This window comes from Triturus cristatus, chromosome 3_2, assembly GCF_964204655.1.
Source record: "Triturus cristatus chromosome 3_2, aTriCri1.1, whole genome shotgun sequence".
In the NCBI taxonomy this organism is placed as follows: domain Eukaryota; kingdom Metazoa; phylum Chordata; class Amphibia; order Caudata; family Salamandridae; genus Triturus; species Triturus cristatus.
In genome coordinates this window covers 525,500,447-525,527,184 of record NC_140584.1, presented here as the reverse complement: position 1 = coordinate 525,527,184, position 26,738 = coordinate 525,500,447, and the positions used below count along the sequence as shown (strand labels likewise).

At 45.8% G+C, this 26,738-nt stretch overlaps 1 protein-coding gene across 2 annotated transcripts in view; it reads left to right on the top strand.

Annotated features, from left to right (window-relative positions):
• Positions 1-26,738, top strand: part of LOC146857653 (synaptotagmin-9-like) — an 827,160-nt gene that overhangs the window by 69,370 nt on the left and 731,052 nt on the right. The window lies entirely within an intron of this gene.

Sequence of the window (26,738 nt, the reverse complement as noted above, 5' to 3'; positions counted from 1 at the left end):
TTGACGGTGCAAGTTAAGCGACATTGCTGGCAGGCAAAAGGTCCTTATGTGGTTCTCGGTGAGGCACTGCAGCAGTTGTCGTCTCTCCTGGGGTTGAGGAACCGCAGCTCAGTGTTATACCGGTGGAGTGCGGAAGGACCAGGATTCCTAGCACTGGGTGCAGTCCAGGCATGGACGGCACAGACAGCCTGGCCTTTGGAGCGCTGTGGCCTCCATTAAGTAGGTCCTGGGGTGGGTGGGGCTCTGGGAGGCATCGGGGAAAACAGTGGGAAAAAGTGCGGCACGGTGGGTGCTGGCAAGACTCAGAACTCAGGGGGGAAAAAAGAAAAGCGAGGCACAGAGTAGGAAAGGAGAGGCAGGAATGCCTAGATGAGCGCAGGAGACCTTGTGACAGCAGAGGCATCAAATGGAGTTCATGCAGGACCTGTAATAAGTCGCACTTAATGGGAGGGGTATGCCCAGACTTAGGTCCTGTGCTCGCTCTGCCACTGGATTCAAGCTAGCGTGACTGATGAGGGGTGATACAGAAACCGATCCCAGGATGCTTGTTTTCTGGGCCAGGAAGGACCTGCCTGGCAATTAGAGCTGGACTGTTCCCATGAGGAGCAGGGTCAAGACTGATGTGCATATGACTGGGTCCAACCTGGGGTGATGTGGCAAGCAAAAGAACGATGGATTTAACCCAGATCTGTGACTGGAGGTGAATGCTTGACAATGTTCAGTATTCCGTCCATCACCTTTTTGTGTTTCTATATTTCTCAAATATGTGCATAGGGAATAATAAGGAGTTAGCTCTATCTCTTGCAAAATGTATTACTTTTAATGGACCTGTCACTTCTTTAGAACTCTTCACCCATCCGGAAGTGAAATCTCTGGTTTATTGCTGTGAGAAATTGGGTTTCTGGTTGAGGAAGATAAAAACCCCAGACAAGCAGCATGCAAAATTCCTGTCTGGGTGAGAAACCCACAAATTAACCTGTGCTCAACTTTCTGATAGCTTGGCACAGAACAGTCAAGCTTAGCTTATAGGCAACGTGTAAAGTATTTATGCAGCACTTCAAACTGTAAATAGTTAGAACACAACACAAGAAAGATCCCACACCCATTTAGAAGAACAGAGTAAAATTGAATGAATAAAAAAATCAAGACCAAAACGACAAAAATCCAATCAGTAGATCAGCAGATATGCAAGTTTAAAGATTTAAGCGAAAATAGCGCCAAAAAGTCCAAAGTGCCATTTACAGCAATCTAGTCGTGAAAAACTGGGAGAAAGTCGTAAGTTCTGGCCGACCGCAATGGAGCTCGGATTGGACATATGGACCAGGTTAGTTCTGCTGAAAAGTTACCTTCTCAGTCCAGTGCAAAAAGCGAGTTCGCTGTGGAGGGGGCTGCAAGGATCAGGGAAGCATTGCACGCAGTCATTGATGTAATGTGAAGAGCAGGCCTGGCGTAGCGGATGGATGTTGCTGTACCACAAGGATTCAGTTGTCATGAATGGTTAGGCCAGTGCTTTGCTCCCCACGAGCGGTCGATGCTGAAGAGTGAAGGGGCAGGTTGACAGAACTTTGCATTGGTGGGCAGTGTGAGCGACAAGGTTTTGGCACCAACGGGCTTGTTCATGGTCATGAAGACCAATGATCCGAGACTTGAGGGTCCCCACTTGTTGGTCAAGGGCTTTATTTAGCTGGATCTGGGTGCTGGTTCAGGTGGTTGACAGCTTGTTTCCCGGTGGCTCTGAACAGAAGTCCAGCAGACTAGCCCTTGGAGTCACTCTGTGAGTCCTGGGTTCAGGTGCAGGTCCAAACCCTCTGACTCAGACAGAAGGGCAGGCGGGCTACAAGGTAGCAGGGCAGCAATCATGTAAGGCCTCAGTCCAGCAAGGCAGTAGTCCAGCAGGGCAGCAGTCCAGCAGATTGGCAGCCCTCTTGTACCAAGTGTCTCTTTTGAAGTGGGAGAAGCTTTCAAAGGCTTCCTTTTGAGGTGCACAGTTTTCCCGCGACCCCTGTCATGTCTCTAGACCACCTACAGGGGTATGCAGCTCTTTGTGAGGAGACAGGACACAGTCTATTCAAGTGTAAGTAGGGCTGTTCCCAGCTCCGTACTCCCATCCTACCTGTGATGGCCCATCCAGGCACACCTAAGATCTAGATTATGTGTGGCTGTCTGGGAGAAATACACAATGCCCAACTGTCAGCTACTCCTAGTTATGTGACCCAGAGACAAGCTGCAGGCACCAAATGGCTAAGGCAGGAAAATACCAACTTTATAAAAGTGGCATTTTCAAAATTGTAATTTATTTATTTAAAAAAATCTTTTTATTACAACAGTGCAACCAGCAGTACATCAGTGATACAAGTAATATGTTGACCAGCCTGTTTACATTTTAACTTTTATCTTTAGTCATCAGAGAGAATGTTACCATAAAGATGAAATGCCCATCTCACTCACAAGGAACCTCCTCACAGCACTCAAAATACCTGCCACTGTTCCCAGATTTTCTCCCATTTTTTTAGACATCCTCTATTTTGGTATATTGTATGCTCCACTAGCCAAAAACAATCTGTATCCGCCTGTCAGTCTCTCACTCTTCGGAGTACCCTAACCCCCCAGCACCTGGCCAGGTTGCGCTTTGCCACCAGCCCCACCAGTGCCAGCCATATTTTGGTGTATCTAGGCCAGTCTTCATTCCCGGCTATCCCCAGTAGGAACCACTGTGGTGCCAGAGGGATCTTCAGCCTGGTCACTTGTGACATAATATCCCTGATTCTATCTAATACTTATGGGTCTCCTGGCACTCTCAGAGGAGGTTATAGAATGTGCCCTCTTGTCCAAACCCCCTATGGCAAAAAATTGTAATTTGAAATCCGACTTTAGCATAGGAGATGATTTTTCATTACAAAGACACCAAACATGATCTGGTTACCTGTTCGCATATGGAAGTTGCAGCTTATTAAATGTAATAATGTAACTCGAATGTTATCCTTTGGTAGAGGTAGGCCTTGCAGTAGAGGAAAATAAGTTTTAAAGTTTTTCACTTTCAGGACATGCAAAACTTAAAGGTACATGTCCTGCTTTTTTAATACACTGCACCATGCCCTCTGGGCTATCCAGAGCATACCCTAGGGGTGACGTATATGTAGTAAAAATGAAGGTGTGGGTCTGACAAAAGGTTTGTTTTACCAGGTTGAAATGGCAGTTTAAACCTACACACAGAGGCTGCAATGACAGGCCTGAGACATGTTTAGAGGGCTTCTTAAAGTGGGTTGCACAATCGGTGCTTTAGGCCCACTAGTAGCAATTTGAAGTACAGGCCATAAGCACATGAAGCACTACTTTCCTAGGGACTTACAAGTAAATTAAATATACCAGTTGGGTGAAAGCAAATTCGTTATGCTTAAAGTGGAGCGCACAAGCATTTTAGCCTTGGATAGCAGTGGTAAAGTGTCCTAAGAGCCAAAAAAAGTAGTTTCAGAAAGCAGGAGAATGAAGGCAAAATGTTTAGGGATGACCCTACATAAAGGGTCAAGTCTAATAGGTAGGTACTGGCGTGAGAGAATTGGGATGATGGGGGATGGGAGCCTCAGTGTGTTGTAAATTAAGGCAGATCGTGATTAAGCATTCACTGAAAACATTAATGTTTCCCTTTATCGTGTTCTCTTCAGTATGTTGGCCGAAGTCTGGACTCCATTTTGTATTGACGTGCTGCCACGTGTTCGCCATGAGGAGAGTCCGACCTCTGTGTTAGTTGCTCTTGTAATCTGCCTAGCAACAGTTTATAAATAGTCTTCTTGTTCATTTGGCGCATGCCCAGAACTGACTACGTCTGTTATAATTAGTTCTGCTTGACCATGTGTTTTCGCGGGCTCAAGGAGTGTGTTAGCTCCGCCCATGTATTGATTTAGAATCGAGAATGACCCTAAATGGTAATGTTCTTTGACTTTATGTGCTATCCACCCACTCATGAGCCCCTCTGTTGTGTATATAAGGGGACTGTGTATGTAAGTTCTTTGTGCTACTCCTTGCAATACTGAAGAGTGTTGTGTGGATTGTAGGACCACCCTTAAGGGTTAATAAACGTTGTCTTTGTACTTTGCAGTTTCCGTGCCAACTTCCTTGTAGATTGCGTTACAGAAGAGCGAACCCTTGTCTCTTGCGGGCCTAGCTGGGGCTTGTATTCAACAATTGGCGCCCGTCACGTGGGGCTCATCGGCGACTCGGATGCTCGAAGGACTGGTCGCGACGAAGGTGAGGAGTTTGGCCGGGGACGTGATCACTGCCAGCGGCGTCTTAGCCCTGGCATCCCGAGGTTTTTCTTCCTTCCCTTCCGAGCTGACCGTCTGGGTGGCGCCGGTCATCGACTGAGATCTCTTCTGTCGGTCCTGCCGTGAGAGCCGTTTGGGCGATTGTGGAGCTTGGCAGTTGGAACCTGGACTCTTGATTGGTAAGAACCGTTGTACGGTACTTGCTCCGAGTTTTGAAGCCTGGGTTGGCTATTTGAGTTTGATTTGTGATGACTAGTCATATTTTGAATTTGTCTTTGTGAAATATATGCGTTGCAACACATATAGGCAGGTAATGTGGAGAAATTTCTCCGGAGCTGTGTAAACTTGGAACGGCGCAACGATTAAGTGCCATTTTATTTGATAGTACTGCATATTTTGCATTATTTTTAGCATGCCTGCTTTTAGCGCACTCCGTAAGTGGTGTTGCTGCTTTGGAAACCGGTTGAACCTCGAGGAATCTGCTCCAGCCCCCCCAGAGGGGACTCCTAATAGGGATATGTATGTGAAACATGGTCTTTCTTCCATAATGTACAGCACATTGTGGAGGAAATATACCAGGAAGGATCCTGAGTTGCGATGGCCGTTGTATGGATCGTTTGATATGCGTAAGATTGAGTATGTGGAACAGTGTCTGTGTAAGCGTCGTGCTCGTCAGGATATGTTTGAGTGTGTGCGGTTATGGGTGAAAGAAGTGCGTGAGCGAGAGAAACGTGAGAAAGCGCTGTTTGATAAAGAGCAACGAAAGAATGATCATGTGCGAGCAGAAGAAGCGAAGAGTCGGGAGGACAAAGAGCAGGCGGAGAAACAAGAGAAAGAGCGTAGGCTCCAAGTTTCGGGTCAATATGTCGTTCGCCAGCCGCTTTATCCTGTCCTTAATAATCCTGATGATGATTTTTATCTACTAGATCGCTCTCCGCCCCCTTATGTTGGCGCATCTGCTCCACGGCCGCAAGATTCTGGCCCAGCCTCGGGTAAGGTAGACACGCGGTCCATGCTATCGGCCGAGAACATGGCTGACCTTCGGAAACTTTCCTTTCGTGCATTCAAGGGCAGGATGTCCATAGAGGACTTATTTCAAACTTGGGGGTCATGGCAAGATAGAGAGAGGGTGTATTTTTTGTCTCATTTTGCTGACGACGTAATTGCTGCTTTCCGAAAATATTCCGGTGTTTTTGAGCCTGCAGAGGTGACCTCGGAGGTTAAAGCATTACATGACGGTGTTTTTTCTCCCCCTAAGGCTCCAGAGGCGGCTCGACGACTGTTCGCCTTACGGGACGAAGTGCTGGCGCTTAGAGAGAAAGCACGTCACCGAGCTGAGGAGGAGCAGCAGGATTCGGTTGCAGCAGGGGGCCATTCATCCACCTCCCAGTCAGATAAGGATGTTGTTGTGCATGTTAAACCAATGCGAGAAGCGGCGCCTTTGTACGTTCCTCCTAAAGGAGCGGGGACTAGTTCCGATATTAACTCCGCCGATGCTAAGGGATATTTTGTGTATAACTGGGTTTATACCCCTTGGCATAGGGCCGATGTTATGGCATTAAAGAATGCATTGCCTGACCCCCGCAAGAATCCGGCGGCCTTCTATGAAGAAGTTGAGGGGGCCTTGAACTCTTGCATTATGACCCTAGCGGATATAGATCTGTTCTTTGGCCTTATTCTACCACCAGACACGTGGCGATCTGTCCGAAAGGTGGATGATATAGTTGCTTTTAAGGCCCGGTGGTCTGACCTTGAGGATGAGGATAGGGAGCGGAAGCCCGCACAGAAACCACCCCAGAATATTCTAGATCTCCCGGCTGCTATTGTCGCTAAATTAAAAACCATAATCCCCCCTAAAAAGATTGATTGGAATATGTTGGCGGCATGTAAGCAGAAGGTTGATGAGTCAGTGGCGGATTTCTTCACGCGCTTTGAAGAAACGTTCCATGACTTTAGTGGTCAGTCGCTTACCGACGACACAGGCCGCCACCTTTTCGCGGACAAATATGTGGCTAATCTGCTGCCGGCAGTTGCGGCCCGGTTAAAAGCGAGTGAGAGTTCTTGGTCCTCCGCGACACCGACGGCCCTTCTGACCATCGCCCAGTATTATGAGCGTCAGGAGCAAGAGGCGAAGGGCCAGGAGGAGAAGAAATCGAAAGATCTCAAAACAAAAGTAATGTTAGCACAAGTATATGGCCCGCCCCGCCGGGGTAATACTAATAATAGGGGCAGGGGCGGATCTTATGGTCCCCCTTCGGGCCGATCTGATTTGAATAAAAACCAATGTGCGTACTGTAAGCAGTTGGGCCATTGGGCCAGGGAGTGCCCAGCGTTGCATGCTTCACGGCAGGGGCACACCCCGGGTGGCCAGAGAGGTAGAGGGGGTTTCTCGAACTTTAGAGGAAATCCTAATGATAATGTCCGCTTCGACACTGCGGGGCAGCACCGGGATAGCTCAAATGTGTTCGATCGTCAGCACCAGTATCATGTATCGGACGCCGATCATTCGGGGTATCATGATTCTCAGCATGCATAGGAATGCGTTGGGTGGGGGTCTGAAGCAGTTGAGGTGCCGGTCGATCAGACGGGTCCTTATGTATCGGCTGAGGTTTTAGGTTCTACTGATCAGTTCCTAGTGGATACAGGAGCGACACGTAGTGCATTGTCTAGGTACTTGGCTCCAGGGGCTCCCCCATCCGGCTCAATGGTTACATCGGTAGGGTTTGACGGTGCGCTCTCCCGCAGCCCTCTTTCGCAGCCCCTTGCATTTCAGGTTGATTGTTTCTCTGCACCCTGTTCGTTTTTGCTTGCCCCGTATACACCGGATAACATTATGGGCCTTGACATGTTAAAACACTTTAGGGCTACGATTCGCTGTTCCCCCGAGGGTGTGAGAGTGATTCTAAATGACAACTACCCCCGATCCGAGCGGATGTGTACGATCTCAGAGGAAGCTCTGTTGGCTACCCTCCCCCGCGCTTTATGGGCGACTTCGGACACAGATGTGGGACAAATGGTGATTCCTCCGGTCCACATTAGTGTCCAGGAGGGGGCGGTGCTACCACGCCTCCCGCAGTATCGCATTTCCCAGGAGGGCGAGGAAGCTCTCATACAGATTGTGCAAGATTTGATCGCAGTAGGCGTAGTGGAAGAAGTTCCTTACAATATCTGTAACAGCCCGATTCTCCCTATTCTGAAAAAGGACACGGATGCAAAGGTTTATCGGTTCATAATTGATTTGAGGGAGGTGAACAAGATCGTGATACCTCAGTACCCGGTGGTTTCCGATATCACGACGTTGCTCACCCTGGTCCCGCCTACGGCGACCGTGTTCTCAGTGATTGATTTGAAAAATGCCTTCTTTTCTATTCCCATCCACCCTGATAGCCGATTTCTTTTTGGGTTCACATTAAACAATAGATCTTATCGCTTTTGTAGAATTCCCCAGGGCTACACAGAAAGCCCTAGTATTTACAGTCAGGCTTTGAAGCGACAGTTGGATTCCTTTGCTTTACTCGAGGGGGTCGCCCTCATTCAATATGTCGATGACATCTTGCTGGCGGCTGACACCCTGGAGTTGTGCGAGAAAAGCACACTATCCTTACTTTCCTTTTTAGCCTCCCATAATCATAAGGTCTCTAGGAAGAAATTGCAATTCTGTAGACCAAAGGTGACTTATCTAGGTCACCTTTTGTCTAAGGAGGGGCGTGCACTCACACCAGACCGTATCCAAGTGATCTTGGACACACCGAGACCATCCACGCAGAAGGATGTGCGTGCATTTTTGGGTCTCGTTTCTTTTTGTAGACAGTGGATATTGGGGTTTTCACATACGGCTAAGCCATTACTAGCTCTCCTGACAAAAGATACGCCCATCCCAATCCCTTGGTCAGATGAGTGTGAGGCTGCTTTTCAGCAATTGCGACAGGCCCTTTGTTCCGCACCAGTGTTAGGGACCCCTGATTATGCAAAACCCTTTTCATTATATGTGCATGAGAAAGATGGATGTGCATTATCAGTTTTAGTGCAAATGCATGGTGATAAGCAGCGCCCTTGTGCATACTTTTCGGCTGTACTTGATCCTGTCGCCCGCGCATTGCCGGGGTGTTTTCGCTCGGTTGCGGCGACAGCTGTGTCAATACGGCAGAGTGAAGGAATTGTGTTGTCCCATAAACTGTTGGTGTTAGTTCCCCATGCTGTTGATGCCCTGCTTAACCAAACAAAGACGCAGCATTTGACCAGTGCCCGTTTAACGGGATATGAGTTGACGCTTTTGGCTCCTCATATTACGTTGAAAAGGTGCGTGACATTAAACCCGGCCACATTGTTGCCATACCCCGAGACCCAGCCGGAGGCGCAGAAAGCGCATGATTGTATTCTTGTGACTGAGGAACAGACAAAGGGTCGTATCGATCTCCAGGATACGCCCTTTTCAGAGGTAGATGGAGAACTATGGGTAGATGGGTCATGTCTGAAGCTACCAGATGGTACGACTTCAGCAGCGTATGCAATTACCACGTTACAAACGATAGTGGAGACAGCACGCATACCACAGAAGTCAGCTCAAGCAGCAGAACTAATAGCGTTAACACGAGCGTGTGAGCTCAGTACAGGATTGTGTGTGAATGTGTACACAGACAGCCGCTATGCCTTCGGAGTAGCACATGACTTCGGTCTACTCTGGAAGGAGAGAGGGTTTCTAACGTCACATGGGGTACAGATAATGCATGGAGAGTTAGTTCACAATCTTTTAACTGCATTGACGTACCCGAAGAAAATTGCTATTGTTAAATGTAGCGCCCATAGGAAAGTAGTTGATAAAGTTGGAGAAGGGAATGCGTTAGCAGACCGAGTGGCACGGGAGACTGCGATGCAGCCTGGTGCTACTGCCATGTATGTAGTGAAATCACAGATGGAGAGATGGCGTGATGCAAAGGAAGAAGTGCGAGAAATACAAAGGACCGCTTCTGAAAAGGAGCGGGAGCAATGGGCTAGCGAGGGAGAGTTGGATGACGAGGGTTGTTGGAGAAATAAACAGATGGATAGATGGAAGTTACCCACGGCTTTCGTACAACCTATGGTTCAAATGGCACATGGGCTAGCACATGTTGGAGCTTCCGCAATTGTGAAATTGCTTACCCAAGTCTGGGAGCATCCAGAGATTGCTAGCACAGCAAAGAGGGTGGTACAGACCTGTATGATCTGTCTGCAGTATAACCCAGGGAAAGGCACGCGAACTCCAGCAGGAGGATTTGCGACGCCCACTGCACCCTTTGAGGTTCTGCAGATGGATTACATCCAGCTTGAGCGCTGTAATAATTTGAAGTATGTTCTAGTAGTGGTGTGCGCCTTTAGTAAATGGGTTGAGGCGTACCCTGCGAAAGACAATACTGCAATGACTACAGCGAAGCTATTGCTGAAAGAGTTTTTCCCTCGATACGGCGTCTGTAGGCTTCTGTGGAGTGACAATGGCCCTCACTTTGTAGCGGATGTTATAAAGTATGTCTTGAAGGGCCTAGGCATCACCCAGAAGTTCCACGCCGTGTTCCACCCCCAGTCTGCCGGACTAGTCGAGAAGTACAATGGTACACTGAAGCTTAAAATTGCCAAAATCCAAGCTTCGACATCTTTGACTTGGCCAGACGCCTTACCACTGGCATTATTGTCAATTAGGTCGGTGCCACACTCTCGAACCGGCCTTACGCCCTACGAGATTGTATTTGGACGACCAATGAACATTTGGGGTCCACCAAGGCCTAAGGCTGTGTATGATGTACCCTGCGTGATGATGAGTGATTATCTGGCACAGTTAACGGATAACTTGGTTTCTATTCATCAACAGGTCCGAGAGGCGCTCCCTGATCGGTCTACTGGCGAAGGGCATGGTCTCCGGCCCGGAGATCAGGTGATGATCAAGGTCTTCGACAGGTCGAACAGTCTGGAGCCCAGATGGACCGGACCTGAGCAAGTCCTTCTTGCGACGAGGACGGCAGTGCGAGTCTCGAACAGGAAGAACTGGATCCATTCCTTGCACTGTCGGAAGGTGCCGCCCGGGTTGGTGGAGTCTGCCGTGCTGACCGATCAGCGAGAAGTCCTGGCAGCAGAGACAGGCCGTGCTGCAAAGCCAAACGACACTGAGGAGCTCTTTTCGGACCACACGACTTCTGGAGGAAGGCGATATCATCTGCGACCAAGGAAGTGAGATTTCCAGTACCGGGACATACTGTCAGAACGGCCCTTGGGTTAGTGAAACGGAGAGCCGCTGTGGCAAGGGGGGGGGATCAGCCCTGCATTAGTGTAGTGACACCCGTCTTGGCCCGTTGGTGAAGAAATCAACCGCTGCCCAAGGGGAAGAGTTCTGACAGACTTTTAGTTTCAGGAAGTTATTAGGGTATTGTTCCCTTTGACATGGAGAAGAAGAAAATACTTTGTGCGTTGGGGTTCATGCTAACAATAGCTATTGTTGGCATAACAACATGGTTTGTGGAGGAGGCCACTCCAGCCCGAGAGACACTTGTGTTGACGACTCCAGTGCCTGCGGAGCACTACTTTTACACATTGCCATATCAGGAGTTGAAGCATCGACAATCTTATTTGAATAACACTTTTATCCAGATGCTGCATCATACCCACGTTGCTACAAACGCTACGAACTGTTGGATATGTGGGATGATGCCAGCTCATCAGAAGAAAGGAGGTACGCCATTCATACCACTTCCTTTCTCTCACAATGGCTCTTGTAGAGCATGGTACACTTTGTTGTTTGCTACTCGGAAACCAACAGTGGGACGATTGCTGTTCAGACTTAATAAAGAATGTCACCAGGATAGAAATGGATATCCACAAGCAAACGGAACAATTTGGGAATGGGAAGAGTACCGACCGGACAATGAATCCATTCCCTATATCTTTACGAACACTAGAGACACTATGGGGAAGGATAAGTTTGTGATCCAAGTGGCACAAGCCCAAGCGGATCTGTGTGTCCAGAGTGTGGGTTTTATCCCTGTTGGTGTCAGTGATTGTATACAAGTATTAAATATTGACGGGCTGAACAACAGCACCTTCCTAGCATCCCATAATACCTACTTTGTGTGCGGGAATAAAGGTTATTACCGTTTGCCAGCTGGGTGGTCTGGGGTATGTTATGTATCATTCCTATTACCCCCTGTATTCCTAGCACCTGCATCGTATCACAAAGATCTGAAATTGCTGAATAATGTGACTGTAAATAGATATAAACGTACTTTATCGATTAATGAAGTAGATCAGACGGACACTAGCTTGCAACAGTATATTGATTTCAACTTGGGACTGTTTTTCTTTGTTGGAGCTGCTCTGAACAGTAGGAAAATCCGAAGATTAACGAGAGTAGTAGAGGCTGTGACTAATCAGACTGCTGCTGCTCTTGGGAATCTTACGGAAGAACTGCAAATCACCAGAATAGTTGCATTACAGAATCGTATGGTATTGGATGTGATGTTAGCTGATCGAGGAGGAGCTTGTAAAATTATTGGAAGTAGCTGCTGTGTGTTTATCCCTGATCATACGCCATCTGTTTATAGTGCCATTAATAAGTTGCATAAAATAGCCGCCGAAATCCACACGGAAAACGGCACATGGTCATTTTCTGGATGGTTTTGGGCGTTGGTTACTGCCTGGGGTTGGAAGGTTCTAACTGGCCTCTGTATTATCATAGCAATTCTGTTTTTTCTCTGTATGTGTATTCAATGTGGACCATTATGCTGTTCTGTATGCATTTCATTCTGCATTCCGGATAAGAAAGCTATTGCCGAAGTTGCTCGCCAGAAGGGTCTAGCTAAAGAGGTTAAAGGAATGATGATAATTGATATATACGATGATTATTCCTGGAAGCCGGATGTCTTCAGTAAATGCTGAAAGGGTCGTCTGTTGTAAATTAAGGCAGATCGTGATTAAGCATTCACTGAAAACATTAATGTTTCCCTTTATCGTGTTCTCTTCAGTATGTTGGCCGAAGTCTGGACTCCATTTTGTATTGACGTGCTGCCACGTGTTCGCCATGAGGAGAGTCCGACCTCTGTGTTAGTTGCTCTTGTAATCTGCCTAGCAACAGTTTATAAATAGTCTTCTTGTTCATTTGGCGCATGCCCAGAACTGACTACGTCTGTTATAATTAGTTCTGCTTGACCATGTGTTTTCGCGGGCTCAAGGAGTGTGTTAGCTCCGCCCATGTATTGATTTAGAATCGAGAATGACCCTAAATGGTAATGTTCTTTGACTTTATGTGCTATCCACCCACTCATGAGCCCCTCTGTTGTGTATATAAGGGGACTGTGTATGTAAGTTCTTTGTGCTACTCCTTGCAATACTGAAGAGTGTTGTGTGGATTGTAGGACCACCCTTAAGGGTTAATAAACGTTGTCTTTGTACTTTGCAGTTTCCGTGCCAACTTCCTTGTAGATTGCGTTACAGAAGAGCGAACCCTTGTCTCTTGCGGGCCTAGCTGGGGCTTGTATTCAACAAGTGAAAAGAGGTGGAATAGATTGACTATAAAGGTAAAGGAAGGGGTTGTGTGGCAGCTGAATGGTGAGGACAGGAAAGGGAGGGGAGATACCTTAGTGATAGTGCAAGGGTATATAGTAAAGGGAAGAGGAAAGAGGGCTAGCTGAGCAAGTGGGGAGGCAGGTAGGACTGAAGGCATTTGAGAATGAGAGGGGGCTTGCGGTATGAGGCGAAGTGAGGTGTTTTTGGAGAAGTGGGTAGGGTAATTGAGGAGGTAGGAAGCTTGAGGTGTAAAAAGGAGAATGGATGAGGATAGGGAGTACTCCTAATGAGGGGGTAAGAAAGCTGTAGTGGTTAAAGGAAGATGGTATATGTGGAGAGGACTATCCATAATAAGTGGGATTCTTGGTGAGGAGTAAGAGGGGAAGACTTTTGGAGGTGAGTTTTTTATGGTAAGGGGTTTATTTATAGGTTCAGTGTTTTATGCATGAAAAGGAAAGAGAGGCTGAAGGGGTGAGTAGGAGGGTGATGGAAAGGAGGGAAGAGCCATGTGGAGTGGCTAGGGCTATCAATGCTGTAAAAGGTACAGAAAGTAAATGAATGTAGATGTATGGTGTATTTTCTTGTACTTGGACATCTTATTTATTGGCTGGTGCGTTGCATATTATACAGAGCATAATAGAAAGGACTATAATGGTGGACACAAGTATTAAAAGGGCATTGCATAGATATATTCAAATTGCGCAGCTTCTATTCTGACAAAGAAATAGAAATATGGTTTTGGGGATGTGCATTCAATATAATTGTCAACCAGTGGACCTTTCCTGCTGGACTATCCAAAGGAAACAAAGACCTTAATAATATTGGTAGATTAAATTAGCCAATTGAAATCTTGCAGCCAAATATTGCATATACTTCTGGATACAGTTGCTTAGATGCTCTGTGATAGTTTTTGTTTTAAATACTTTATTTCGGACATAGGCCATAAAAGTTTCACAATAAAACAAGATTTGCAAATAATACTATAAGCATGCGTGGAAATACGGTTTGGGTTTCAGCCCTAAGTGTCAAACCAGCAATGGAAATGCCAGTCCTTGAGTCTATCGATAAGTCCTTCAGAAAGCCATGATTTCCGGTCAGTAAAAATGGACGATTTAAAATCAATAGTATCTAAAATCGGTTGAACAATATATACAGTATTCATGATAAAACTATCATCGATCTCAGTGCAAAGTCTGTGGTGGGGAAAGAATGTGCTATTCACTACAATATTACAGTCTAAACCCCATCCTGCTCTTGTGTATAAGATCATTAAGAACTGTATAAAACAATATAGAGTATTTACAATAAAAAGTTCCATCCTTCATAGTGCAATTTTCAAACAAGGAAATGCATTATTCACTATAACATCACAGCTTTAACCCCTTCTTTCTTCGTATAAACCCTACTGTAAGCAGTTAGGTGTAGCAAATATTACGTATGGTGCTGTGTTATATTTCACAACCCTTAAGGCCTCTTGATGCTTCCTAAATCCCAACCTATTGCACAGGGGACGGATCCATTTCTTCTGTGCCCTAGCATATGCTGGGCAAAAGAAGAAGACATGTGCAGTATTTTCAGTAAGGCCGAAAGTGCATAAAGTTCAAGTTCGTTCTCCTTGAGTTCCCCAAGTTGCGGTATAGCTTTTGATCTGGAGTATGTCGTACCTTAATTTCGAGTACAAAATTCTCACCAAATGTGGCTGGATGTTGTCAAGGAACTCTTCAAAACATGGATTAGGTTTGATGTTAAGAAATTGCATTGTTAATCTACTCAAATTAGGGTCTCGATGGAGTGCATTTAGGGCATGCGCCCAGTATGTATGTTTCAGCGTGTTCTTACAACTTTGTACTAACTTGTGTGGCTCGATCCAATATGAATAGAGACGAAGTTCTGTAAACCATTTCTTAACAGATCTAAGCCAGTGAAACGTTAGGCATCTATCAATGGCTAGAAGTTCTTTAAGGCCTTCTTTATAGACCGCTAATTCTGGGATTGTCCAAAGCCTAATTCAGTAAAGCAGCGGCCGCAGTGGTGCAATTTGCCCTATACGTTTTATATTTAAATCATGAAACATTGGGGTAAGTGGTGCTGTCAGTGGTAACCCCAAGATTATCCTCACAAACTTGTTCTCCCCATTTGTTATTTGCTTAATATCGCCATTACTCCAAAGTTCTGATCCATATAGGGTAGCTCCCTGTACTTTACATTTGTAAATCTCTAGTGCTGGTGCTGTTAGCTTGCTGAGGATAGGCTATACTTTTTAAGAATAGCCACGGACCCCTGTGCAAGCGACAGCGCAGAGTGGTTTATCTGTGATTTCCATACCAGCTTAGAATTGAGTAGTGTACCCAAATAGGTGAAGTTTGGAACCTGCTCTAATTCCTTTTATTCAGCCTAAGATTGGTTCTGAAATCCTTACAGGGATGTATGGCCATATACTTTGTTTTCCCAATATTTATTTCTAGGCCTTTTAGGTTGCAGTACATATTAAAATCATCCAAGAAATTTTGCAAGCCCTTCGGCGTCTGCGAGATCAGGATGGTATCATCTGCGAATAATAGTGCTGGGACTAAGTTCCCACTGAGCTTTGGGAATTTTTTTTTTTTTTTTAGATAGTCAGCCACGTCATTAATATAGAGCAAGAACAGGGCGGGCGCAAGCACGCATCCCTGTCTCACTCCTCTGGCTATAAAGATTGGTTCAGTAAACTTGCCTTTCATACCCCATCAAACTCTTGCATAGTTATCATGATGTAGTCTTGCCATCTGAGCTAGCAGTTCTGCAAGTACTTTTTGTTTTTTCAGTGCGACCACTGGGTACTAGATTGAATACTGCCCTTATATCTACTAATGCTTTGTAGATATTGCCTCCCTTTCTCTTGGTTTATTTCCAGATGATGCACAGGAGCCAGAAGACTTGGTCTATCGTACTTGGATGGGCTCTAAATCCTGCCTGGTATGGGGATAGTATGTTGTTGTCATCTATCCATTCTTTTAGCCTATTTAGAAGTTGTCTTGCATACAGATTTTGTAGTACATCTATTAGGCTAATTGGCCTACAGTTCTCAGGTTTTTGTTTGGTGCCTTTTTTATGAATAGGGACAATTTCAGCCCCTCTCTATGTAGCCGGTATCGGGGCACCTAAAGCTATAGCGTTACAGACCAAATTAACATATGGGACCCATACCTTTTTATCATGTTTAAACAAATCTCCAGGAAGTCTATCTAATCCTGGAGCTTTTCCCAACTTGATGGTATCTATCGCATGAGCAGTTTCATCAGGGAAAAGTGCATCCCATAACCCTTGCCATTTTCGGGTTCGTGGTATTCAGTGGTGGTAGACTGATAACCTGAGTATAAGTTGGTGAAACGTTCTGTCCAGGCTACAGGATCCACGTGATGCTCAGTATGCGCTACTTGGTCTTACCACCAAATGCAACTGTTTTCCAAAATTCTGTCGTATTATTGGATTTCGCAGCCTGGAGAAGATCCATCCAAGTGGCCTCTTACCAGTTCTTTTTTGCTACGGCAAGTATTTTCCTATGGCTATCCCTAGCTCTCCTTATTGATTGGGCATTTCCCTGTTTTAAGTTCTCAAGTAAGTATTTTTTTACTTTCATGCAATCCGAGGTATACCACAAATTGTCTTTTGATTTCATCTTATGGTTTTGCTTAGACTTCTTACTTGCAGCTCTGGTGAGAAAGGGTTCCAATCTTATGACCAACAGTTGGTGCATTACAATTGCAGTTGCTGATGTTCCACTTGTTTCTACGTTGGGACCTACTACCTCAGCAAATGCCTTATAGATATTGTTCTAGTCTCTATGTTGCCTGTGATACGAGACCATTTGACCACTCTACGGTTGTTTCCTATTATGGGCTGGGCTTTTGGCAAGCTTATTTTAGATAGCTGGTTCCTTGTTGCATAGCCTATTACTTCTAGGCAAAGGGGGTGATGGTCACTGTCGTCTCTTGCGTCTATCTTAAAACTCAAAATCCTGCTCCAGCTATGCATGCTGTGCATAATGTAGTCTATTCTAGATTGTGAGTTACTCCGTTTGAATGTGTTTAAGGTGCAATTATCACTCCCATTATTGAATACCCTTCCACTGCATGCCCTTAGGTTGTGTTCTATAGTAAACTGCATAATCAGTACTGCAGCATTAGTACACAGTTTCGACATTCCGGCTTCTAGCTGGGGCAGCCCCTTGGTCAAATCCCCTTCCTATGTTAGCTTTTCTAGGCCATTTAATGGTTCATATGTGCAATTGAAATCACAGCATACGATTACTGTCATGTGGAGTCCAGGGTGCTACCTAGTAAATCAATAATCTGAGAGTTTAAGTTTTTCCTAGAGGGTCTATTGTAGACATTAAATAAGTACGAATTTGTTTTATTGTTAATATTTGTGTCTAGATGTACTACAAGTATATCAGGTGAGTCTATAGTATAGTTGCTAGTTCCTATTCCCAGGGTTATTTTAACCCGAATTACAAGCCCCCCTGAGGCTCAGCCTCTCTGTGATGGAATAGCATTTTTATAATGTGTTTTATATCCTAAATTCTACGGGGTAGTCAATAGCCGTGTCTCCTGGAAGAGGCAGAAATCACATTTCGCAATGTAGCTATGCCAGTCTGGATTCTATATTTTTTGTTTTAAGTCTGCAACTTTCCATGAGACTATGGGTGAAGGTTTGTGTCCTTTTATCAGTACTATGTGGATTTTAGGTCTCACTGAGCCAGCGCATGCGCTGCTCTGCGAGATATTTAGTGTACAGGTTTTTAAAGTGCTGGCACAGGCTTTTGGTGGCCTAGCGCTTGCGTTCACGTGCGCAGCCGCCATCTGCCTCCCTTCCAGCGCGATCACTTTCATGTGCTGCTGAGCACGCGTGCGCATCACCTTTTTTAATTTTTTTTTTATTTTTTATTATTTCAGCTTGACATGACATAAAAGAGCACATGGTTGAGCAATCATGGCAATCAAATCCAAATATAAGTTTGCTCTACATATATAATTACAACAACAGTGAAAGAAAAAAAAAAAAAAGATTTACTTGTTATACCAATCCAAAAAGGGCGCCCATTTCCTTGAACCCCTCTCATGCCTCTTTTTTCCGCTTTTTAGAAACACAGCTGATTCCAAATTATGAAGGGCGAGAATTCTTGCTCTCCAATTCAAAAAGGTTGGAGGTGACGGGTTAATCCAATCGGAGGTTATACACAGACGAATTAAAGACATTGCAATACAGAGAAGAGCAGACTCAAAGAATGGTCTATCAAGGCATAGGTCAGTCTCGCACCCCATTATTACTAATTCTGGCGAAAGTGCTACCTGAATGTTAAGTGAATTATTAATAAACAATTGGACATCTTGAAGAAATGTATATAATTTAACACAGGAAAAAAACATGTGTATATCATTGGCTGCCGCCAGACCGCATCTTGGACAACCCTGAACACCACTCCCTCCCCATTTTGAGATTTTGGCTGGAGTAAAATATAAATCGAACAGAGCCATATAACTTTGAGAACGTAGACTCCCAGAAATCAATACAGCATTAGACAGATCCAGTGCATGAATAATATCTATACCTGTTTTACCAAATTTACCTTCCAATTTTGCCTTCTAAGAGGAAAGATCGTCAGGAAGGCCTTTTAATAAATTTTGATAAAGGGCACTTATTCGAACCTTCCTTAGAATTAGTTCCATAAGAGTATTCTTAATAAATACGTTAGGGGTGTTATTAGAAAGGCGATCTATATAGCTACGTAGCTGCAAGTACTTAAAAAAGTCACATGAGGCCAAAGCATACTTATCTTTTAAAAATGCAAAAGAGGCCATCTTGCCCTCATAAAGTAAATCGCCCAATGTAAGAATAGCATGAGATCCCCACCTGATTGTAACTGAGTCTTGAAAAATTGAAGGTAGAAGCCTAGCAGCGGCCAAAGGAGTATAGAAATGTATTTTGGGTATAGACCATTTCCGACATACCTTCCTCCAAACTGAATACATAGCTGCAATAACCTTAAATTTAGTTTTTTTGTAGTAGCTCGGTTCAAGAACCTTCAGAAGAGACCCCTTGGCCTCTTGTCCTAAACTAATCTAAAAAATAGAGGGACTACATGACAAAGGAAGTGAACCTCGTGGGCCAAAAAGTGGGCGAGCCAGATGCTGAAGTAAAGCAGCCCAGTTATATAACAAAAGACTAGGGACTGACCACCCACCTCTATCCAATGGGAGGACCATCCATTTGGCGGCTCTACGAGGCATGCGTGCGCATCACCAGCGTGTTTTTTTTTTTTAACATTACTACTAGCTTCCCGCGTCGCGCGGCCAATGCTTGTTGAGCCTGGGACCTACTTCCCAGACCTTCCGTCCCAAGTACCTGAGGATCCTGATCTCCAACTGGGTAGAACTTGACATCCTTAAACATGTCCTCGGGGACCTTCAGCTCCTCCATGGCCTCGGCCCGCAATTTCGGCCCGCTACCCCTGCATCAGCAGATGCTACTTCCAGTACCCAAACAACCAGGCCCAGCGTGTTCTTTCCGCGCCATTGACTGAAGCGCCCCGCCCCCTGGAGCCACTGAACCGCCAGAGCCAGCACGCGCCTTGACCTGTGCCATTGCGCTGGCTTCTGAGGGGGAAACGGACACACAGTACACCTAAATACTCACTCGGTACTGCTTTTGCAATGTAGGCACTGTATTTAACAAAGCCAGATAACAACGCATATTGCAAGTCATTTGTGGCAATTATTCATTTTGTGAATGCGTGCCTGGTTTTACGGTACAATAATTAACCATTCTTAATGGTACGGATGGGAGGAAGAACCCCTAGACAGGAAGAGAAACAAACTGCAGTATGGGATGAGGTGAAAAAGGCGCCTTTTTGAGTGGAAGTGGGCGGGTTGACCCTCTTGCCAGCCCCCAGACCCGTCATATGTGTGTTTTTTAGTTCCCGCCCCTCTGTCAGTTTCAGACACAACCTGCGAACGGAGTTTCTTTTCAATTCCAGAACGGGAGCTGAAAAGATGCATCTATGCGATCGCCATCCTAGGTGTTGTTAAATCCCCCAATTTCCAACTAGAGAATGGCACCAAACTACGTTATAAAGTACAACAAAGCACCAAAACAACATTAGGCGCTTTTTTGGTTGCCGTTTTATATAGCGCGAACTCGACTAGAAGGTATCTCATTTGCCTTACAAGCATTAACAAAGCAACTAGGTATTTTTTTGTAAATGTATCTGACTTAATTGAGTGTATTTGAGTCTGACTTTACAGTTAGGGACATATTATATTTTACTGTTTTCAGCCCTGCTAAGTGCCTGGCATCACGTTTCAGTCTAAATCGCTAGTCATTCCCGCACTGGAAACTTTTGTTACGCAATTTGGGGAGTTACTCTGCTCTCAAAACTACTTATTCTTTATGTGCCACCAGTGTTAACAGCACGGAGTCACCCTACACAGAGAAAAGTGTTCTTTCTTTCAGAACCCTATTTCATTTTTCAGATACATCTTTAAACCGAATAGAGTACAGATTGACCCCCACAAGTCACATGCCATCAAACAAGCCTCAGCACCGACAACGGTCTCTGAGGTACGAAGCTTCATGGGTATGGTCATCTACTATAGCCGGTTCATCCTTAACCTGGCAACCATTGCTGAGCCCTTACATGCCCGATGATAAAGGACACACCGTGGCAGTGGGGCCAGAAAGAAGAAGAGGCATTCCAAAAGGTGAAATAAGCCTTACTGAGCAAATAACAATGGCCTATTTCAGTTCTAAGAGGCAGACTGAGCTCCTAGTTGATGCCAGGACTGTAGGCATGGGAGCCATACTCACATAAGAGGTGGAGACGGGCAAGTGGGAACCATTTGCATTTGCCAGTAAAACTCTCACACTAACGGATACTCCCAAATAGAGAGAGAAGCATTAGCCATCAAGTGGGTATGTGGCCATATTCATCTATACCTTAGTGGCAGGTCATTCCGCTTGGTCACTTATCATCAGCCACTTGTCCCTCTGTTCCGCAGCACGGCACCACATCACCCACTACGGATCGAACACGGAGCCATTCAGTTGCATCACTATTACATGGAAGTAACCTACCAATCTGGGGCCAAGAACCTGGCTGATTTTCTCTTCCGTCATCCGCCCACTCCTGCCGATGACAATCACTACAGCTCCGATGCCACAGAAGAATACCTCCGCATTGTGACACAGGGGGCTTGCTTGCTGGCACTTAGCCTCCAAGAGATCAGTAAATCCACCAAGTCCAACTCAGTACTAGAGAAAGTCATGGATGCTCTCCAACAAGGCTCATAGCAGAACTTACTAAGAGATGCTAACAACTGGCATGGCCCTGAAAAAGATCCCCTGACAAAACTGTGGAGAGTGCACAACAAACTGAGTGCAATGCCTGAAGGTCTAATGGCACGAGGGGCACGCATCGTCATCCCCAAAAACCTGCAAGACAGGGTAACAGCACTGGCTCATGGAAGCCACCAAGGAACTGTTCGAATGTAGTCCAGGATGAGTGAAAAAGTTTGGTTCTCTGGGCTGGAAGCTGCTGTAGATTAAGTCGTGAGACACTGCCCCTCATGCCAGATCACAATCCTCCAAGAACCACCAGCACCCATCATCACAGAGGAACCAAGCACAACCTTGTGGTCTCAAGTGAGCCTTGAATTTGAAATCTTCCCAGTCAGACACGTTACAGCAGTAATGGTCAACAGATACTCTAAATACCCCATCATCAAAGTGGGGAACTCAACTGCTTTTCCCAACATAGCACCAGTGCTAGAAAGGGCTTTTGCGCTATTTGGCCTACTGGAAGAAATAAAGACAGGCAATGGTCCGCCCTTCCAGGGGCCAGAGTTTAAAGAGCACCTCGACAACTTGAGGATCAAACACTGCCGGATTACTCCTCAATGGCCGCAAGCCAATGGCGAAGTCGAGCACTTCATGAGCATCCTGAACAAAATACTTAGAATCGCTGTTGCATAAGGCACCAATCCAGAGCTGAGCATGCACAGGTTCCAAAGGGAATACCGAGGAACTCCCCACTGTACCTCACAACCATAACTGTGGTCCCTGATGGTCAATGGAAATAGGTGTGACACCATTCCAGTCTCCCCAAGGTAGACGTCGCTTTCCTATGACCCAACTGATGCCCAAGCCCGGTGCACTTAAACTAATTTGCATGCAAGCATGAAGTGCGGTGCGAGAGTTCGAGTGCTATCACCTGGGGACAAGGTCCTGATAAAAGGCAGGAGGGGCAGATGGAAGGTTCGAACACCATTTGAACCAGGAGCATGGACAATCATCTGCTCACATAGTAGCATGGTTACCGCCAGAAATGGCCAAGAAACAGTCACCACAAATGTGTAATGGTTCCGAAGAGTGGATTGTCCAGCCCAGCCAGCTTCAGACACTGAGGAAAAAGAAACTGATTGGGAGAGCTCATACTGGCAGACAGACCCCGAAGAGCCACCTCTAAGCAGCTCCACTCCCGAGCCAATTACCCCTAGAGACAATATCGTCAACACCCGCCAGGGCAGCCAGGAGCCTGAAGGCAGTTACAATCTCTCTTGTCATCAGTGGTATGACCTCAAGTCCAGTCCACACCTGAGCTAAAGACCCAGAGCATCAGTGGCCCATGCAGGTAAGAGCGGTGGGGTGGTTGGACTTGGCGGGGGAGGGGTGTGGGTGGATGTAAAAAAAATGACGACGAGGGAAAATTCATTAATTATTTAATCTCCCCTCATGGTCGTCTGTCGAATGACACCCCCCCCCCCCGCCCCCTCCCAAACCTGTCCCCAATGCCCAACCGCTCTTACCTGCATGGTCCGCTCCTGACTCAGAGACTTTGCATGCCAGTGCGACAGCATGGTCCAACATCAAGTTGGGGAGAGATGTAACAACCACAAAGCACCACCCCGAGGTGACGACATGCCCCGGAACTGCACCTTGTACATTCTCTGGCTGGTCGACCCAAGAAGCTATATAATAAATGGACGAGGACCACATGTGGTCTTTTGCTCTAACCATACCACTATGTGTGTGTGTGTTATTGCTGCTGCTGTGCAGCGAATGCAGACCTAGTGCCCAGAATGAGACCCTGTTACACTTCTGTTTGATCGTGAGTAGTGCGCTTCCATATATTGCTACTTAGCTGCCCTTTGATGTTGAGGTGTTGAGCTAGATGCATTAGTAACTTTATAGATAACTTCATGATTTTTTCAGACAGATGCCATTGTTACATTATTTCGAAAGCATAACCAAATCCAGTTATAGTAATATTGATATTGCAGTGCAGAGGTATATTGAGTCCCTTAAAAACAAGAAGAAAACACTTTTTAGGCCTTTTTTCTTTGCTTTGTGGGATGACAAATTATTCAAATGGATTCCAAACACTTCAGAATGTCAAGGGAGATGAAAGCAGAGCAGGTGCTTGAAATGTTATGCTCGCAGCTGAGTGCGAGAAGATTTCCAGCATGTCGTGTTACAGACAAATGTACCTTGGTAAGGGGTCATGAAGATGAAAGCATTTCAGCGTTCTCTGAAAACTCAGTCTGTCATTTTGGTTTTGCAGAGTAAGGTAAGGAAGCGGGGAACGGTAAACACACAGAAAGAAAGGGAAACGAAAAGTGCAACAATCAGGCTGCCCTTCTGGTCCTTAACAAATATGTCTGGTTTCTGCTTTGCTTTTTTGCGTGTAGTCCTAGCACCTCATTCATGCGACTGATCACCCGGGTTAGGTTTCATCTCATCAAAGGGCCCCTCGTCCGCGCTAAGGATCCTCCCAAACACGGACGTCCAAAATTCTAGGAATGGCGGAAGTGAGAGGACGCTCCCTGGCATCAATATATTGACCATTTATCGCAAAGGAGAGGCAAGAAACAGACCCTACAGAAATGAAACCGCTCTTACACCTCTGTTTACCTTTTGTTCCTGCCTCTCCCTTCACGATCCCTGACAGCAGGGGTCAGGTCGGACTGGTCATTCTGCAACGGTGGCATATTCCCGGTGGGCTGCATCTATGGGGCTGCTTTCAGATAAAGATCGGCTGCCATGACCCAACAAGCCCCGAATCTAGTCAGGGTCAAACTGGAACAGAAAATAGGCCTGGGCACCAAAATAAAAGTGACCCCCATTAGTGAATTAAATAGGCAAAACGTGGTTCATGTTTGCAAAGTGGGGCTTGTAAAAGCACGCTATATAAGTGGTTTGAGTGGTATGGAAGACTTCATGGAGTTGAGCTTATTAAAGACAGTGTTTTGATATCAGGGAAATTAATAGTAAAAACCGTCCCTGCAGACTATCAAACAGGCCCACAAACATCCCACAAAATCGGTCCATAAACTGACCTGTCCGACCAGTCCTTTGGGCACTGACTGATTGCCCTATAGGCCAGCCCAACCCTGATACTAGTTGAGTACTTCAGTGTAGGCCTTGTTGCAATGTTTTTGCAATGGATGATTTTCCTTTCCAGTCTGGGCCTTTGGGGTACCAACAGCCGTTCCAGGGATGCGAGAGAACAAGCCTAAGGTACCAATTACTATCACAGGATATGATCATTTACACCTATGCCCCCAGGTGCCAACACACTACTGACCCAAATCAGAAGTAGCTACATCTTAAGTACACACTCCTTCTTAACGTTCACCATCCCAAATATCCTAATTCTTCTCACTTTACACCATTGCCCACCAACTAGTGTTGCACTTCATATGTTCAGACATAAACACATACATTACACTACTTCATTGATGCTGGAATGTGTTTAATAGATTTTGCAAACTTCAAAGACCTCGACAAATGCTGTACCGTGTTTGATTTGTTGAGCATGTGGTGGTACTTTGCTTTGACTGAGATCACAGAGGCATTATATATATGTACACAAACACACACACACACGCACACACACGGGCACACACACGTTATAGTTAGGTGACAATGTCAGTTACAACTTAATATTTTAAACTAAAAAACTCAGAAATTCCCCAGTTATAGTTAACTGAACTAACTATAACTTGTGCCCTGAAGTAACTACAACTCTTGCCCCTGCCATGCATATTGTTGTCATAGCTGATGTCATCAGTGATTTTATCAATACCGTCATAGAGCATGTCATGAAGGATGTAATATGTGAAGGTGCTTGGCAAGGGAGACAACCATCTCAACGCATGCGTTACAACGCATGCGTTAACATCGCGTGCCGTCACAATGCACGCGACGTTACGGCGCGTGCGTTCACTACGCACACCATTACATCACTTTGACAACGCATGCTTTTAGTGCGCATGGGGTGTGATGGACGGGTCGTACGCCAGGACGGCCTCTGGGAATGCCGTGCGGCGGTACACAGACGACGGGGAGACAATGCTGGAACCACAACAAGAGACAGGTAAGGACTCGTAGTGTTTTAGGGTTTAGGGTAGTTGATAGGGAGTGTAGTGGGGGATAGTGTTTTAGGCTTTAGGGAATAGGGTTTAGGGCTTAGGGTTGAGGAAGTAGTATATGGTCGTGTTTTAGGCTTTAGGGCTTAGGGCTTAGGGTTGAGGATGTGGTATATGGTAGTGTTTTAGGCTTTAGGGATTAGGGCTTAGGGTTAATACTAGTGCAGGGTACTGTTTTTGGCTTTGGGCGTTAGGGCTTAGGGTTAATACTAGTGCAGGGTACTGTTTTTGGCTTTGGGCGTTAGGGCTTAGGGTTAATACTATAGCAGGGTACTGTTTTTGGCTTTGGGCGTTAGGTCTTAGGGCTTAGGTTTAATAGTAGTGTAGTGTACTGTTTTTGACTTTCGGTGTTAGGGATTAGGGTTGAGGTCGTAGTCTAGGGTCGTTTTATAGGCTTTATTGTTTAGGGCTTAGGGTTTACGGTTGAGGGTAGTGTCAGGGGGCCGTAGTGTGTTAGGTAGATTGCTATATTAGTGTTACGGGGGCCATTAGGGAGAAGTTTGAGATGTTATAGAATGCATGGTATTTGTGTGCATTGGGAAGGTATTTTGCATGCATGTGAAGGGGAAATGCGATGTAATTATTGTCCTCGTGGATGCATGCGGTGTGACGGTGCATGCGATGTGAAAAATGCGATGTTATGGCATGCGTTGTTTTAGTTCGCGTTGTATGAACATACATCCGCTTGGCAAGGGTGCCACTCTTTTGTGGTTTGTTTTTAATGCTGTTGCCTGGTTCCTCCTGGATTGATCAACAAACTTTTATACTGTGCGAGGAGCCCACTACCTGGCTGCTCTGCAGGTTCACCTGCCAGCACATATCCTCAGTATGGCGGGAGCCAGCTTTACTCCTGCTAACTGGGAACATCTTTTCTTTATTCTACCATGGAGCGGGAGAACTCCTATGTTCTCTGTCTGAGAGCGCATGGACAGGGAGAAACAATTAAACTCCCGCCCAGCGGTAGCCTTTCTGCTCCCGCCGGGTGTGAGCACTAAAATCTTCCCTGCCCCCACTGTTGTGAACAGGAAACAGTGTCCCTGGGAATGCGGTTCACCGACACACCAACAGTCAATTGGCCCTGGGCATTGTGGTCCCCAGGGCTATACTATGGCTCAGAATTGGGAACCTGTAGGAAAGTGCCTCTTTTTGACTATTGATCACCCCCACCTTTTGCCTGGTATTTGATGCAATTTTGATTAAAAATGCACTAGGTTGCTGCTATTCAGGTTCCCAGTGCCATATTTTTTCTTTCCTAAAACTGTACAATTGTTCCCTCCATTGGCCAAACCTCCAACACCCCTGTAAGTCCCTAGTAAATGCTACCACGGGTGCCCAGGGCATGGGTACTAAAGAGGGTGCATAAGGGCTGCAGCAGTTATTGTGCCACCTTATGGGACCCCTCACCTAACTCATGCAGACTGTTATTGGAGGCTGTGTGTATTGGTGCAGATAAAAGTGAAAAGACGACATGTCAACATCCCTGTGC